Here is a 19,431-nt window from a genome sequence, read left to right as displayed (position 1 = left end):
ATGCTGAAAATGCTTTTAATTCCCTCTAGAGGTTCAGGGTGAGTGAGAGATACTTTAAATCAGTTCAGGTCAGCCCTACCAATGATTCAGGGATGGTTATTAGGTTGAAAACGGGATTCAGTAATGGAAGCAAAAGACAGATATTTTTACACGTGGTTGAAATGAAGCAAACTGTCAATTCGCGGCACTTTTTTCCGAGTGTGTCGATCGCGATAACGGAGGAACTATAAGGAGTAGCAAGTCGGTTTTAGGCTTGTTGGAAAGCTTAGAATCTTAGTTTTAAGATGAAAGTTCCTAGCACATACGATTCCAAAGATACGGACGATTTTACGAAGGTAGTTTTTTCAGAAATGAAATAATGATTCAAAATGGCAAAATGACAATTTTACAGGTTTAAAATCGGAGAAGGGACACACGATTCCTATGATGCAGTTCTAAATAGGTTAAAATAGTTTGAATTAGATTATTTTAAACTAAGAGATTGGTTTTGCACAGTTCTAGCTGAGTACTCACACTATGAATTTGAAATGGGCCGTCAGGGTCTGGTCAGCAGGTTTGAACTTGACTCCGGGCGGTTTCTGGTACCGGTTCTCTGGTTTGGATCTCTGGTTCTGGTCTGGTCTGTGGTTCTGCTGGTCTGGATCAAGTGGATTCTGGATACAGCACTGCTTTCTGCGTCTGCTACCGGTTCTGGCAAAAGTTCTTGGCAAAGAATCCAACAGCTCGCCCGGCTGTAGAATAGTTGGTTGGATTGCTGGATTCTGAAGGCCTCCTGAGAAGAGTTCTCAGCTTGTGGGTTAGGCCTTTGCTTTAAATTCTGTAGTCTATCTGTAGTCTAAGTTCTGGATGTTCCTTCTAGATGTTGTGTGGTCCGGCAAAATGCTCCGCAAGAAAATGGAGAATGAATCTCTTGCCTGTCAAAAAGAGACTGCTTGATGTGTTTTGAAAGTGGGTAGGTCGGCCCATTCTGCATGCCCAACCCTCTCATGATTTGATAGGTCAAGGATTCTCTGTGACATGATTTGAGAAGGGATAGTGTGTCAGAGTGAGTCAGAGTCTTACAGTCTATTGAAGAGACGCCCCTTTGCTTTTACTTAGAAAATTAATTTTTCATAACTAACAGGTTTCCTAGATACACACGTCATTGAAATTACATACACATTTCACAGAAGATACACTCTCGCCCAACTCTGATCCCCCTCAGAGCCTGGGTTCACAAATGGGAACATTTTGTGCTTTTTAGTGACTTTCGCCATATTGGTTTTTCCTCAAAATTTACACAGACCTGCACCCCTTCCCTGAGCATATTACTGGAAATTACTATGTCTCTATCCTAAACACAGTGTCTGCAATATTAATAAATAGCGGGGTTCGGTCCCAGAACACTGTACAAAGTGGAATTTGGGCTCAAATCGTGAGGGCATCTTTCATTTTCACGATCCCCAAATTGTACATTTCTGTGAGCTTAATACAAGATTTTAGACGCATTTAACTTAAACATATATTTGCTGCAATATGAATCCACAGTCCTGTCTGGCCCGCCCCTAGGAACTGTGGGAGTCAGGGATCACATGTCTCTTCTTTCAGGCAGAGCTCTGTTTACAGTCCACACCCAAAATCAGCATACTCCATTCAATTGAAAGGGTCTATTGTGTTGGGTCCAGCAGGCTGCAGGGAAGTCCCCTCCCTCTCAATCAACAGGGCCATGTAATATCCTGCCTCCTGGTGTGGGTCTCGGGGGTGTTAAGAGTTCTCAGGAAAGGTCAGGCTTTTGAACTTTTAATTACATAAGACCCCCTTCTGTTCACTGCACAGTTCTGCAAGACAGCTCTCCTGTCAGGATTTATAGAGCGCCAGCGCCGGTCAGTGTCCAATGCCGGTACTGCACCTATTTTTGACAGCTGTCTTGAATTAATACATTTCAAAAGGAAAGGATTTTACTTGATAGTATATGATCCTTGCTTGACATGGCATTGATGTGGATCTGTAGTCGAGTAAAGTAAAACACTCAACCATAGTTGGATTTTTGTTTGGTGGTTTCGGGCCCATGATCTTAGCAATTTTTGACATTAATAAAAAACATGTTTTGAACAGAACAATCTTTCTTTGCACTGGTGGGTGGCAGGTCAAGGGACCATTTTGGTGTGCGCAAAACTGCACGGCTCTCCTGGATTCTGGCACAAATGTGGGCTTTTCCGCCATCTTGGATTTCCTAAGCCCACAGCACCAAATGTTGCAGCATAATAGTCCAAACGTTGGTCAGGACACCCAACAACCTGCATAATAACATTACAAATGCATATGTTCCAACCAACAGGCATAACAACCCTAAGAATTCACATAGCCAAACTGACCTGCATAATAACACTGAATGCATATAAAAATAACATGTCTTTATTAATCACATATCAAATCACATAACAAAAAATAATTCAAAGTAATTAATAAAATAGCATAAAACCATACAGCTCATGTAGAATCTATACAGATAAAGTGCATGACAACCAATTCTCCACCCTCAAGTACAAGATCAGAGCAGCATGAAAACGATCTACTGTTGTTCGGAAGGGGGAGAAAAGAGAGAAAGGGCTGTGTCAAAGATAGGTCCCCAAAGGGATCCTATTAATACCCCAACAATCCAAATTCAATTCTTAATAGAAATAGAGTAATTCAATCAATCAAAGGTTCCTCCTTGCGTGTGCTTCCGGAAATAGCACATCTAGCGGATCATGTGACTGCAAAGAATGATCACGTGGCAGTGTTCACTGGTTTAGGGCAATAAAGCCCGTATACATGAGATGAAATTGTGTATGGAACGGCAGGACTAACGAGCCTAGCTGTGACATATACAGGCTTATCACCCATGGTGCTGATGTGACTCTGCCTTTTTCACTCTCTTTCTCCTCTCCTTTCCTTTACCTCCACTCAGCAGAACATCAGCTGGTGGAATTTATAAGAGTTCCTGCGCAAATGAATGGAACTAAGTCTAACTACTACAATAAAGGGCCTCATTACACAGAAGGCGGTAATGGTTAACGGCCACCATTAATGGTAACGGTGACCGTTAACCATTACTGCCTTACTACGAGGTCCCTTAGCGGGTTGGTGCTTTAACGCCTGCTTTTTGCAGGCGTTAAAAACCAACCCGCTAAGGGACCTCGAAGCTAATTACGGCACCGCAAAATTGCAGTGCCGTAATTAGCGCCTTCCCCATTCCCATAGAGCTCTATGGGGCAGAAATGGGAATGGGGAATGGCAATGGTGGAAGGGGGATTTACCGCCCCTCCAACCTTGGAATGGGGCGGTAAATCCCCTTTCCGCCAAGGCGGTGCCGGTATTTTACCGGCATGAGCCATGGCGCTAATAGCGCCATGGCTCAGCGCCTTCCGTGTAATGAGGCCCACAGTCTCTGAACAAAGTGGTTCCCTTTCTCCGTGGTTCAATCTAGGAGGAGCTGGTTCCTCCTAACTTGGAAGGTTTGGATTTTTATGATGTTTGTTTGACTGATTTAGTGTTTTGCCCGTGCTTTATATGCAAATGCCATAGGGATTGCAGTGAGTTTCCTTATTGATTTAGGCACTCCGCTCCCTTTTACAAGGTTTTTCGGATTAATCTACATGAATATCTGTAACTTGTTTATTGGGATGGAATAGAGTTTTCTATCCTACATCCAATTCTGGATTTGACGATATGACTCTAATTGAGTAATTGTTGTATGATTTGGATTCCTTTGAGAACCATACTGTGACAATCTGAATTGGGCTACTGTGGAGTTGCGAGGCTAGGTCAAGGATTTTTACTGGTGCATTTTTAACTTTTGTTTCTTTTGTTTGTTTTCTCTCCTTCTTTTTTTCTGCTGTTTGACTCTTTTATGCACTTTAGTGATTAATTGGATAAATAAGGAATATAAGGATCATTTATACATACAGATGAAGATCTATGATATGGAAGTACACATGGAAGAATACCAAGATGCCCATCGACTGATTTTATAAATTTGTTGTTAATCCATGAATTTATAACCATTTCTTTCCAGTCCTGAGGAAGACGACTGTCAAGCCGCCCCTCTCTCTTTTCTTGAGTGAGTGACGACTTAGACACCTTTGGGGTCGTCGAAACTACTAATTTAGTGATACCAGTGTAACACATGAGAGTGGTGGAGTTTACACTAGGTACGGGTGGTTGACTATTTAGGTTCAAATGGTGATGAGTGTTGCATGCAGCATTTTTATTATTACTGTAGTGCAAACTTGTCTAACAAATCCCAAATTATTTTTTTGCCACGCAGAATGCTATTACAGACCAGTAGGCTGGAGTGAATTTGTAACTATGCACTTAGCACTTTTCCATTTCTAATTTGTAATTATTAAAAATGGATTGAATTACTCTATTTTCATTAAGAATTGAATTTTGGATTGTGTATGTATTAATAGTGTAGGGGTATTAATAGGATCCCTTTGGGGACCTATCTTTGACACATCCCTTTCTCTCTTTTCTCCCCCTTCCGGACAGCAGTAGATCGTTTTCATGCTGCTCGGATCTTGTACTTTAGGGTGGAGAATTGGTTGTCATGCACTTTATCTGTATAGATTCAACATGAGCTGTATGGTTTTATGCTATTTTATTATGTACTTTGAATTATTTGTTATGTGATTTGATATTTGATTAATAAAGACATGTTATTTTTATATTATCCTTGACCTGGCCTATCCCCACATTGGTTTCTCTAATTTGATGGCTAAATACCTCGCTTGAATTTTATAGCGGGCTGCACCGTGTGACCCTTCTTTTTCCTTTGGCTCTTTGGTCTCTTGCTCCCCAGGTCCATGTGGTAGGGGATGCCTATCCTTGGTTATATAATCAAACCCACATGCATAACAGCACTGAAAATGCATATAGTCAGGCTAACATGCATAACACCACTGTTGGCAGAGAGTATTGTGCATGTAGTTTGACAGACAATACTGTGACGAGGAACATGACCAGGAGTACAAAGATCACTCGCAAGCAACTGAATGAGTGTACTAGTGTTCAAAGGACCATGATTGGCTTGAATGAGGATATCAATTAAACATGAGACTTACACTGCAGCTCAAGCTCATGCTCAAACCAAAGTGGCAGACAGACACGAGAAAGGGAGAGCCGTCAACCAAAGAGGACAAGCAGAAGCAGAACCGGACCAGAGACGAAGCGTGAAAAGAATGGAAAGAGTGTGAAAAGAACTTAACATGGGTCCTAGAAGAAGCTGCAGCCCACGGTGGTTGCCCGATCGCTGCTGGATACTCCTGGATGGAGACAGCCACCTGGAGACCGTGAACACTGCCACGAAGGAGGTAAGCAGGAATGTTGGATGCCCAGGAGCTGTAGGTTGAAGTGAAGTAAACAAATACAACGTACCGGTGCAAGTCTGGGACCCATACCCAAAACCAGGAGGTCTGGGACCCTAATAATTGATGAACATTTGGACCCTGAAACAAACAAGTGAGATGTACTTCAATGAGAGGGTCTGCGACTCTGAAACCAACAAGTGACATACATCTACTTTGATGAGAGGGGCTGGGACCCTGTAGCAAATATGGGACAATCACATATTCAAGTAGGGAAGAGTTGCAGACTTGGAGGGAAGTGAACCAAGTAATACAGCATTGCGAGTAAGGGACTCGCACCTACATGTGAATCCAAGTTCTAAGGCCAGGAGGGGCTGTGACCCCAAGGGATAAGACTAAAGATAACCACATGTTTTAAAAAAACCGAACACATCACATGAAGTATTGCAAGCCTGGGACTCACACCCATATAAGAGACTGAATAAAACAATACAAAGAAGACAAAAACTACAGAAATCCTAAATTGGGTAATAGAACATGCCAACCTCCTAGGACATGGGAACTGTGCAGTCGAGAAACAGTTCCTCCTGAATTGTATGCATCAAAAGACACCTAGGGGAAAGCAGTATAACCATAGAGAACACTTTTTCCTTTGAGAGAAGATTAGCCCTTCACATTTATATTAGATTATTGGTGTAAGGGACAGAATGTGGGGTGCAATCAAAGGCCCCAAACCAATAGAACTGAAGGGCCAACTAAAACAATGACCTGCCGCCATTTATCACAAAACGTTCACACCGAAAATGGGCCTATTAAGTCAGACTGTGGGGTTTCTGCAAGTAACATAAGGAAAGGCCATGTGAAAAAGTCCTACCTGCCATTCCAAAAGTAAAAGCAGCATTTTAATTCACAAAGGTAGAAGAAATTCAAAGGATCCTTTCATATTAAAAACAGGATTTCTAAACACTGACACCAAAACAGCTTTGCATGTGTGTTTGCAGGTTAAAGCAAGACATGAGAAAAAGGTACACAAGCTAACATAAAGATGTCAGGGAAATGACATGGTGAGTGTTGACAAAAGGTAATGTATATCATGCTTCACATGCAAAATATCGGGAAACATTTTAAAAGAAAAGCCCACTTTGTTCCCATGAAAAAGTTCCAGTAGGCCCGAGGCAGACTACGTGGGTCTCGTTCTGCAGTGGAAATTCAGAGAAAATTAAAACAGAAATGTAATCCAAGTGCAGATTGGAAAAGCACATCACATAACTGGCTGAGAAATAAATGAAGCATTTTCACGGAAGCATCAAAAGGTGGTGCACCGTTACAATTCAGACACACTTTTCAGTAGTAAAATAACAAGCAGATAATTAAAAGTGTATTTTATTAATGAATGAGAGAAACAGCCCAGTACTTTCAGCGGAAAACCAAAAGTGAACCCCAATAAGTAAAACACACTGTATGCCAAAGAATCAAGGCTGATGTTAGAAAATGCAATATGTGAGTTCTGTTCAGCCAAGGACAAATGATGGGTCTCAGGGCAGAATTCACAATGGACTCCCCCACTGAAAGCCTGGCCTGCATCCCCACTTTTTACAACTGCAATAAATTGTGGCCTGCCCAAAGGGTGTAGAAAAACCAGTTTCCCTAGATCTGTTGTCTCTGAGGGCAGTTCTGTGCAGGCCAAATGTTGTACCTGGTGCATGACCGAAATGTAGGGGGGAGGTGTGAAAACAGGGGCTGCAATCAAAGCAATACTAACTTCAAGCAACAAAAAGACTAATAAAAACACTAGCCCAGGGATTCAAATGGCCTGGAGGAAGGGAACCTCACATTAGCACATATGAAGATTCCCTTTGTTTAAATGGATTGTGACAATTGTTGCATTTTCCCAGAAAGCACAAGTCACACTGATTACATGTATGTTTCATTTTTTTGATAATTTCCAGGTGATTTTGTTGATATAAAATTCCTCCACCAACGACTTAGGGAATTGTAATGACCAGCTAAAAGGTGTTCCTGGCTGCTCTGAACATGTTCCGAATTTGAGAGTTGGTGAACTGAAGCAGTGTAGAATTAGTAATGAGGAGAATACATTTGCATGTTCCTAACCATTATGCTTTTTGTAAAAATGGTGGGAAATTGCCAAATGACTGGGCAACATGGTGCGGACCTGGCTGTTGTTTTATTAAATTCTCCATGATTAGCCAATGCAGAATATATATGATGGCAGGATTTTGACACATACCTAGATTTTTGCCAACATTTGACATGAAAACAAAAGAGGATTGCAAATGGGAATTGACATGCAGCTGCTCTAGAATCCTAAACCAATCCATAAAGAGAGGCTCAACTTGAAAGGAGAGTAAAGGGTAACCAGCCAATCCTCGTTGCGAGAACTCTTGTAGGGAACTGGCCAATGTTGTAAACTTGATGGTGTCATCACTGGTACATAAAGTGAATGCACTATGAGGAAGGACGAGAGCTGCAAAAACGTACCATCTGACAGCCTCAAGGAAACGCCAAAGGAAATTGCTGAGATTGTATCTGGATGGAGCTGGCTATTGCTGGGGAAGCTTCAAAAAGCTGACTGGGCCCTGTGGTGAAGATAGGGGACCATCCTTGAGAGTGGAGTGATCAGATCCCTGCCCTGTCCTCCAAGAGGCTTCCTGGACTTTAAACAGAGGTTTTCAATGTGAGTAGAATTGAGCAAGTTAAAACCAAAGGTGGGGGAATCTGCTTGCCTTAAACCCTTTTCCTTTAAAGTGGGATGGAGGCAACATTTTATAGATCCTAAACCAATGTAACTAAAAATAGTAATGTAATGAATTCCCCATTTAGCCAAATACCACAGGATGATTGGTGTTATAATTCGAAATTAACAAAGCTCATTCCCAGTGTGCGCTGAAAATGATAGTCTTTAATTTAATTGGGCAATCTTTCTGATCAGCTTCCCAACGCAAGCATTTAAGTGGAGGGGGTCTGAAATTCAAAATTCTCAAATCATCCCAATTTTTACTACCCAACTTCCCCAACACAGACCTTTCAGAGAGGGGGGACTGAAAACACACCACTAAATTACCCTGTGCTTATTTTAATCCAAAAGTATGGGTGAAATAATGATTGCCATAGGCATTTGTATCAAACTCTAAACCCAAATGCTAGCCTTTTAAGTGCACAGGAAAATCAAAACTGCACAACACTACATATGTAAATTACGTGCGTTCATTCACCAGTTTGATTACATTTTAAGTGAAATATCTATAAAGTATTGTGATTTGTATTTTTCCCAATTAACTTGCGTGATTTATTTGTGTAACAAGAAGTTTAATCTTGAGCCACAAAGAAGGTGGCCCGTGACGTTATAGTGTGATCTCTTTTACCTATCTTCCAAATAAATACAAATATATTTCCTACAAAATTGCCTCCTAAGAGCAAGGCTCAACCTGCTTCCAACAAATGAAATCAAAGCTATTAGAGGACTTTCAGATACTAGCAATTGTAGACTCTGTCACAACCCAAACAAAAAGGAAACAATACGGCACCTTCTCCTTAGCTGCATGGAAACAGAAAAACTTAGGACCCACTATATGCAATATTTTGCGTCTCACCCATCAATGGAGCCGGAACTCTGCTGGTGGTCAAGGATGATCAGCGGTGATAGGCCAACATGGCTAATGGTAACAACAAAAATACTCCAACATGTGCTGAGTCAACTTGAAACCATCCTTGAATAAGGGCTCAAAAACAACATATTCGACCAACAAAAACCAAAGGGCCGCAGGTCGGCTGAAAACGCCAGCAAATCCATGTAAATTAAATAAACCTGAAAGGCAACCTACTACTGTAGATAATGTTTTGTAAAAATCATTTATTTGATTAAAACAAATAAAAAAATAAAATAAAATATATTTCCTATACCCTGGCCTGTTTCTTGGCTCACTGTGGGCACGGGGTGGGAGGTTGTGTGACTCTATACGAGTCTTCAATAAGGCAGCGCTAAAGAAACATAGGCAAATATTGCAGAGCCCCTTGATTGGGGGTGGGAAGGAACTTCCCAGGTTAAGGGTGGTCTCAATGTAACACAACAAGAAGTACGTTTATGGGACATGACAGTGACAGACTCCTTTTTTTCAGACTTCCTGACAATCCCATTAGCTTCCTTTGAGGTAGGGAAGCAGCTCTTTGCCTTAGGGATAGAGAGGCATTTTCCAACCCATTTATTATTAATAAAAGTCTATATCCAAAATGCTGTAGGCATTGTGTCTGAGTCTTACTTCTGCACCCTTATAGTACCAAAAGAGAATAGAAATACAGCACTTGCAAAAAAGCAATTGAACAAAAAGGAAACTTGTAATACAAACTGGGCATAATGGAAATTGTTCTTGTATGCTTGCTGGAACTAATGTAGCCTTGCAGTGTTAACTGTGCATAATAGTCTAAAGCATTTCTGCATTAACTAGACAAAACAGAAAGATGCTTTGCAGTGCTAACTTGATATAATGCCTGGTATACTCTCATCCCAGGACTTCTCATTCACTTGTGTGTATCTGGTATACTCTCCTGCCAGGACTGCTTGTATTCACACACAATTGTAATGCCTGGTTTACCCTCCTGCCAGGACTTCTAATATTAATACTGTTCCTCTTTAACTAACACAGTTGTGCATACCGTTTTTGGTGTAGTATATTTCCTTGACACATGATTCGAACGGGATTCATCACATATTTGTATTCTATATAATCATATCTTTTTAGGGGTCTTATACGCAATATACTTTCTTGTTTCTCATTAAGTCTCTTTACTTTCTCTTATTCTGTGGCTTGAATTATTATAGTTCGTATTTTGCACAGTTGCTGCAACACCCGAGGGTCCCCATTGTGTTTGAGTTGACTCACCGGCTCTTGTTGGCGTTGTCAGCCCTGTGCGCTCAAGCAGTAAATGTGTACCTCCTGCTTTCCTCTCTGGGCTGCTCTCGCTTCGCTCCAGTGTCTCCTGCAGCCTCCCCTCAGCAGGCCTGTCTCATTCTAGGTCCCGGTAGGTGAAACGCTGCTTTCTTCAGTTGCCATATGCCCAGGAGTTTTCCACTGAATCGTCGCGTGTCTGCTGTGCGACCTGTCCTCGCAGCGTTTCTCTTCTGCCTTGCTAGTGAGTTGCTTGGCTCCGTCACACCAGTACGTGCTACTAAGCTTCACAAGCCTCGCAGATGGATGAGACATCTTCTTCCAAACAGCAGCAGCCTCTGTGACATGGCCTCTGGTTAAATCTCCTGCGTGCAGGTGCATCTTGAAAACAACTAGAAAGCTCATTGAGCTTGTGGCTCCTTTCATCCTGCATTGCTCTTTCCCTCTTCCTCGTTCCAGTATTTGGGTGAATGTGGTAAAAGGAATCAGTTGTTATCTGGTGATTTAGATTACTCCACATTTTTTATTTGCCCCATAATTTGTCTTTGGATGCCCTCTCAAATGCTGCCATATAATCTAAAAATGCAGGATTTAAAAGGTGGTATGGCCTTTGTGGGTTGTTCCATTGAAGGCATGTAAATATAGGCCACTGTTTGATGCCTTACACCTAAACCTTCCCTAAAGCCGGTCTGCTGCAGGGGTCAAATTCGATTGTCAGTTACCCATTAATTTAAATCATCCAATAATTAAAATGTTACTTTATGTATCCAGCATTGCTATCAAATTATACATATGTGTGTTTTCTATTTCTCCTTTTTGATCTATCAGAAGTCAAATTGCTTCCGGCAAAGTATGCAGTAGTACTTAATCCTTGATTATTTTAAAAACTAGATGAGTTAATATTCATGGCCATATTAATGAATCCTGTTTAATTACCATACTGGGAAGTGGATCAGGGCAGCAGCCTTCAATAATTTTAAGTTGTATATAACGTTCTTCACCCACTCTTTAGTTATTTCAATGCTTTCTTTTACCCTTTCCAGTGTGATAAATCCACTTATGGGATGTATCTGCAGCATAGCCATTGTTAGATCATGCTCGCAGGACTCACCAAATGCCATTTGGAAATTGATTAAACCACATATGAACATACCTTCCTAATTACTACATATTTTTGTTGGAGTATAAACAGTCGAAAGTCCTGGTCTATAGTACTGAAGCCTTTCTAAAAGCCTACCTGAGGAAGGTGGTCCAAGCTCTTGTTATCTCACACATCAATGGGGGAAATTCCCTCCTTACTGGACCACACACCTCACCTCCCTCAAAGCAGCACACCACGCTGCTGCCCACATCATCAGGTGTCTGAAAATTCGATCATATCCCTCCAACACTGTGCACGCTTCACTTGCTCCCCCTTCCCACCAGGACCATATTTAAAACTGCATGTATTACCTACAAAGAAGTCTCAAACAGAACACCAACATACCTGGTGGCTAAACTCCACCCCTCTGGAGGTTCTCGCACCTCACACAGCAAAACTATCAAAAGGTTGGAATCAAATATAGCCCACAAAGAGAAGACTCCTTCTCCTGCCAAGCTCCAGCCACCTGGAACTCAATCCTGGTAGAGGCTCGAAATGCCCCTACCACCCTCCAGTTCTGCAAAACACTATAAGTGTGTCTCTTTCAACAATACCTGCCAGAGGAATACAAATCCCTCTTCTCTCCGGCACACCCACTGAGCCGGGGCCAGACACCGCCAGCAACGGTGTGCACACATCAGCCATTCCGGTACGGCACTCCCAGCATCGTCTCAATGAAACAGGCTTCCAAATGTTAGATCGATCAGAAGTTGGACAGCAGCCTCTGTGGATCTCGCAACACAAGGATCCACTGTCAAATCAGTTGCACACCGGATTAATGCGGCAAATGGCCTCCTCCTCCGGTGCCACCTAGCAGAGCTCAGAAGTCAGCGACCATCTTGGTCGTGAGCTTGCGAGTGCCCTCTTGAAGTCTGGGAATAATGTATCCATTAACCAGCTCCAGTTTACTTTCATCTCTGTGGATTACTTGTGTGAGACCAGCATCCATTTAATCACCATACATGGAACCAAACCTGTAATTGATATTTAATTCTGAGTGTAATACTGAGCATGAAGGCATCAAATTTGCCAAGCTTCCTCCTTGCAAATGACTATGTAGTGTCACATTTCCAGAGGGAACATCCACCTCTGGTTCTATCATATCTGAAGCATACAACATTTTCTTGTTGGGCCAGAATCATTTTGTGTACAAAGGCAATTTATTACACCTTAGACAAGGGGCTGTTTGTAAAGACTGAAGGGGGGTATCTGTACTCCTGCTCTGTATATGTCAGATTAAAAGCAAAGAGCACCCCAGCCAAGGTTCTCTATTTGGTAGCTGTGGACGAGCAACCAAGATTAAGCTCTCAGGAGGTGAGGCAGGCTGGTTCTTAAGTACAGTTTAGTTCCCAAGCACCCACAAAGGAATGTCCACACACTATGTTAGTGAAAACACAGTTCTTTATATAAATAAGGCTTTGATTATATACACATATAATAACACGCTTTGTGCTCAGGCAATTCTAAAATGATAAATATAAACAGGGTCTATGTGGTACCACAATTACTTCTTTGATTCCATTAAACTGCATCAACTGTAGACAGTTTCAAATGGCACACAAATCAATTAATAATGTGAACCAAAATTAGACTTGAGGAGGAAACAAGTTGGTTAAAGAATTGGCAGAATACTGGCTGCGTTACTTAGACACAGTCTGTGTGAGGAGCCCCCCACCTGGGCAACCTGTAAACAGCATAATAAACAAGCACAGTCCATATAATGCTTTTCAGAGTCTTATTTCCTTCTATAAATGTTCTACTACCCCAAAGTACCTGGTTTAGCAGAGTTTGACGTCGGGTCGTCAACTAATCCTTCTTGAGAGAACTCCCTTTAAGGCATGAGCCACGGATCGTCGATGAAGAAAAGGTGAACAAAGGCATCAGGGCAGCAGCTTCGGTCCTGGCAGTGCTCGTCGACAATAGGTCGTGGACTTCCTACGAAGATAAGGCGTGTGGTACACCTCGACAATTATAGTTTGTTGCCGCAAAGAGTAAATGAAGAACTTTGGCCCAGCAAGGGCGTTGGGTCGTCAGCGTCTTTGTGGTCTTCTGGTGGTGGGAAACCTAACGGCGGATTCTCCTCGGTTTGTCACCGGCCTTGACTTACTCCGGCCGGACAAATTGGCCATCGATGATGATCGAGCGAGTCCTTGTTTCAAAGTCCTCTTAGGCAATGAAGCGTTGCGGCTCCGGTCATCAGCGGCATGGCGTCAAGCTGTCCCTGCTCCTGGGCAACATGGCTTCGACGAGCCTGCAGCGGTTACAGTGATCCTCCGAACCCTGGTCAACGATGGTGGACTGAATGTCCGGGAGCTTCTCTTCAGTTTCCTCAGCTGTCCCCGTCTCCGGTCGACAGTCTTTCGAAGGCTGACTTCCAGGGAGCCTTGGTGAAGGTTAGCTGATGCACGATGGTCCCTCGTAGCTCCGGAAGAAGTCTGCTAGCCAGGTCTCTTGGATCATGTTCTTGAAGGCACAGCAGCTTTCAGATTGCATCGAACGGGACAGCGGTTCACCCTCTTCTTCCGGCTCGGCTTCAAGAGTAAGCATCAAGTTTCGACTTTAGTTTCTGAACGATTTCCATCAGTGAGAGGTCCCCAGATACACTGTTTTGTCTCTCATTCACTCTGCTGGGTCACACTCAGGCAACCAAACATCCAGAAGGGCATTCATGCAGGCAGGCAGCCAATCAGGCTCACAGTGCATTCAGGCCATTCTCCTCCCTCCAGACACTCACAATAAGGAACGTGTATTGGGACAAGTGCACAGCCATTCAGCACTCCACACTGTATTCATACCAGTTTCAGGCAGGGCTCTCTCAGTCTTTGTGTCACATACCAGAAACTAGACACCCATAACATGAAATGCATATTGGTCACACACTCCATTCTCCCAGGTCCCACCCCAGGGGCATACCCACAACATACAGTCACTGGGAAGGCTCCAGCCAGTCTGGCCTGCACTTCCCCACAATACCATATATGAAACTTCCACCCAACAGCCAGTCGGGGAAGGGACAGAGTCAGGGCTTCCGAGGACTTTGAGAAAACAAGGTAACAGGTGCTAGAAAGCAACTGATTCCATTGGCAGAGCCTGGGTATCCCAAAATGGAGGATACTCAGAGCACCTGTCAAATTCAGCATGGAGCAGCCACCAGCCCATACCCTGCTCTGTGGGGGACACATAGGTGCCCAAAAACATACACTAGGGGTACAGGGTTGTACCCCCACCCATGGGTGCCATAAGGGTATCCCAAGGGTCTGTACACCAAACCAAAAAAGAGGAAGAGCTGCACTGCCAGGAGTCCCGCATGGACTCCTGTGCAGACAATGGGCCTCATTACGACCCTGGCGGAAATCGAAAAACGATGGCGGAAATGCAATACCGCCATCGAATAGCGCTCGGTGCGATCATGACCCGTCACCGCAAAGTACGATGCCATTAGCGACACCGTAGTGAACGCCAACGCTAACTGCACCAAGCACGCGCGCGCCATGCCAAACCGTAATTACCACCATGGCGCAACGGTACGCGAATTCCGACCCTAGCGGACATGCACCTAACGCCATCAAGCACGGCGGAAAGTACCATTCCGCCATGGTGAGAAGTACGGCATCGCGAACCAACCGTAAACGGCCCTACTGAGTGCTTGTACACCGCTCCCTGGCCACATTGTACAACCCCCCGTAGGTGCAATGAAGTCACACAATGCAACCAGTGAAATGTACTAGTCATCCATGCCTGCCAACGAACAAATGAATCTCAAGAGTGCCCAATGGGAGCTGCAGGGCACAGATGGCACGAATACAGAAGCTATACAAATGGACATGACCTCAGTCTCCCACCAAGAAACGCACGCAAACACAGGCACCTGTGACCAGCAAAATTCCGATAATCACATCATTCCACCAATCCAACTGGCTGACCGGCATCTGTTACACAAAAGCTAATCCCCCGCCCCTGAGCATGACATCATCAAAACAGTCATAATGGCAGCCCTTATCCCTGACCTCACTGGGCTCCGTAGGCAAACGCGCCCAGCACAGTACCACGCAACTATACTCCGAAGCTGGAACCCAATGCAGATCTCCTCACAATACATCGCTCCCCAAATAGGAATATGCCACATCACTCGCAAAGAAGAACGCTACACGGTTCATATCAGAATAGAAATTTAATGCACAACAAATTCACCAAGCCCATACAGCCATTAGGCCATGAACTCCAAAATATATTTCATTATCGTGGGCTGCATCCGCAATAAATGACCAGCTACTTCTTGTGTGACGCCCTGTTCCTTCATGGTACACAGGGGCTACATTCCCGTACGAAAAGGCAACATGGAAGCGCCTAGAACCGCAGGGCCGTCCCAATAGGGAGGCACTAGTCCAGCTGAAAGGCCGAAATGTTGCTCCTAGCCACTAGTACTGCGTAAGGGCATGTGGCCCATTGGCGATCGTCCCATAAGATCGTAATGCTGCTCCACTGATTAACACGAAGCAGCAGGTGTCGGGAGTAAAATCCATCTGCAGGAGTGGCATACAGATGGCAGTGGCAAAAGGGGAGGAGATACCTGTCAACCAAATGAAATGAAAAAGAATAGTATGGCCATCAGAACTACATTTGAATTAACCACTTCAATGATCACACCAAATCCACAGCCATATGCATGCTAGCCCACTCCAAAGGATCATCACCACCCACAAACCACTTGCGAATCATAACTATCTATATCGAGGTGAAAACACTATCACAAACGGGTGTACCTGTGCATGCGTCTGTTACAACAGAATCCATCTGATGGGATTGGTAACGTGCATAGACACAAGTGTCTGAAGGCGCGTCGAGACAGGGAGGGCTCAACAAGGCCAGATAGACGATGGCCCCACTATGGCAGCCCTGCATCACATAGCGCAGGGGAGGCGGATAGATTCCAAGAAGCCCTGAACGGGCCAAACTCTGTATTAAATCATCTGTCCATGCATCCATACATCATTCCCTCATCCCGTAATGAAAACGCCTGTTTCCATACTCACATAACATGTGAAATTTCCATTGAGTCTGTGCGTTATGCAGCCTGCAAAATCCACCGTGCCCCAGCCCGTTATTCAAGTGTTGTGAAGCAACATGTATTTGGGAACGTCCGGCCTCATCGCCCACGTCGCTATTGCGCATCCCATACTATTCATATCAATCATTGCATCCTCGCCATGGCCCCTGTCCCAAGGACATTGAACAATAGAACGTTATATTTGCAGTCAGACCTGTGGGCATCTCCTCGCCGCTAGCTGAAAACCGAAAGCGCCGCCCTTCGAATTCCTCATTTGCAACATCACGTCGAAAAGGCATCTGTGGCCGCTTGAAACCACAAATTAATCCATCTAGTGCGGCTGTGTGTGAAAATGGCAACTGCCTTCACTCACAAATGGAACGCCCCGCCCGTCGGTGAAGCTCGGTACAGTGTTGCATGAGGGTCCACCGTTACTCGAGTACTACGTTCCACTGACCCTTCACAAGTCTGTTCGCGACTGCAAAGATTGTATGTGAAACAATGGGACCATAGCCGAATGAACATATCAACCAATGTTACACTGCCATCGGGTACAAATACATGATTGCAATAGCAAGATGCCATTCGTCGAATTGCAGCGTTGTGTGCGGGACGGGCTCGCCCAAAGGGGAGTGCAGCTTGCACAGGTGGAATGAATCACCACAGGTGGAGGCCATACAGCCTGAAAAAATTTAAATTGCACACCCAGTCTCCTCCCACAACCACACCCACTCCGAAATGCTACCGGCAGGACTAGCCATGTTGGCCCTGGGGGACCTGATAGCACTGCAAGTACTCCAACTTCAAGAAGAAGACGAACACCAACTACTACCGGCCGCACGGCGGAGACGCAGGAGGAGGAGGAGGCCAAGGCAGGGCCAGCAAGGGCCGCCAGCACAGCCACTACCACCACGCAGGCAGCCCGCAATCCCACGCCTCCGAGCACATCCGTTCAACCTCACTGATGAGCAGATCCACACCCTCTACCGTTTGGACCGGGACACCATAACCGCCATTGTGGACATGACACAGGCTGACCTTGTCAGCATGATAGATAGCCCAACCGCCATCCCACCCCTACTGAAGGTGGTGTCTGTACTACACTTCCTGGCCACAGGCACCTACCAGCACACAGTCGGACAGTTGCATGGCATATCACAGCCACTGTTCTCACGGACACTATTGCAAGTGCTCGATGCCCTCCTGAAGCACGCAGACGACTTCATCTCTCTACCACGCTCGGAGCAGGAAATTACGAACACAAAAGTGGGATTCCATGCACTTGCCGGCATACCGGGTTGCATTGGTGCCATCGACTGCACCCATGTGGAATTGGTCGTCCCACATGCCATGGAGGCCCAGTACCGCAACCGAAAACAATTTCATTCCCTGAATGTACAAATGGTGTGTGACTCCAACAGGATCATTACACATTGTTGTGCCAGATTCCCTGGATCTACCCATGATTCTATGGTCTTGAGGAACTCTACTATACCACGCTACATGGAGCGACACGCAGGGAACAGATCCTGGCTACTCGGTGAGTCTCATTTCATGCATGATGATGTGGGGTATGTGATGCGGCAATGACCTGGCAGGAAGGGGGGGGGTGCGTACGTAGCAATGGCATTCCTCAATATTCCTTTCTTGTCCACATACAGGTGATGCCGGGTATCCACTGAAGAGATGGCTCCTCACACCAGTCCGGAACCCACGGGACCAGCATGAGGAGGACTACAACCATGCCCACTCACGTACCCGTGTAGTCATAGAACAGGCATTCGGCCTACTGAAGACTCGTTTCCGCTGCCTCAGCAGGTCTGGCGGGGCACTCCTGTACCGCCATGTGAAGGTTGCAAAGATGGTCATGGCATGTGTCATGCTCCACAACATGTGCGTACGTAGAAATGTGCCCATGCCCCCTGACGCAGAACTGCAAGCACCTGATGATGGTCATGATGAGGGTGGGGATGTGGCAGCACCTCAAGGAGTCTGCGAGGCACAGGAGGGCCGTGACATTCGTCAGCATCTCATAGATGCATGCTTCTAGCACTCACGCCTGGTGGCTGATACATGGACACGGGACTCGTGGCACTGTGTGTGTCTGGGACATGCACAATATGGACTGTACGCCTATAATGGCCTCGTACACAAAGATCAATGTCCACACATCTCATTGCATGATCGTGCATTGTTTATGGCATATGTGATATCATGTTAAACACCCTATCGACCCGCCACCCAAGTGAGCCCAACACACCCCCTCCACCCTCCTACCTCCCCCCCGAACACCAGTGTCCAAAGATGCTCATTGTCAGTGGGCTGTCGCTATTGCAAGCCCCCTCTGCGGGTATCAGGGGCACCCCTGCCTGTGGAGCGCAGGTTCCTCCCAGATCTACGTTGGGGGCTGCCCTGGACGGAACTTGCAACGGATGATGTCTCTGCCTGCTCACGTCCATGCATGTCCCTAAGGGTTTGTGAGAGCTCAGTGAGCACACGGCGCACTGCGGCAAGTTCGGCACATACGTCTTTGGACGTCGCATGCAGTTCCCCCCTCAGGCTCTCGGTGCTTCTCTCCATTTGTACTCTCAGGCTCTCGGTGCTACTCTCCATTTGTACTCTCAGGCTCTCGGTGCTACTCTCCATTTGTGCCCTTAGTGTCTCTGTACTTCTCTCCATTTCTGCCCTCAGTGTCTCAGTTGATGTTTCTATGTCTGCCTTAGTGCCCCCACATTCATCGGCATGGTCCTTGAGGAGCGTGGCCAGTTGCTGCTGTTGCACGATTAACTGGTCGAGGGACTGTTGCCTCTGCTGGGCCATGGCCATTTGCGGTGGTGTCACAGAGGGGCTGATCACCTCATGTTGCCTTGCCACAGGGCTTGTGGGGGATGGCCAGTCGTCGTCTTGTGGGTGCCCCTGCGTGGTATCCTCATGGTGTACGGGATGGAACAAACAGGGGGATTGAGACAGGTCATGGATGGATCTAACTTCGACATCCCCGTTTTCTGTGTC

Source organism: Ambystoma mexicanum, chromosome 4q, assembly GCF_040938575.1.
Source record: "Ambystoma mexicanum isolate Mex_15411 chromosome 4q, UKY_AmexF1_1, whole genome shotgun sequence".
NCBI classification, from domain to species: Eukaryota; Metazoa; Chordata; class Amphibia; order Caudata; family Ambystomatidae; genus Ambystoma; species Ambystoma mexicanum.
Note: the sequence above shows the minus strand (reverse complement) of the source record.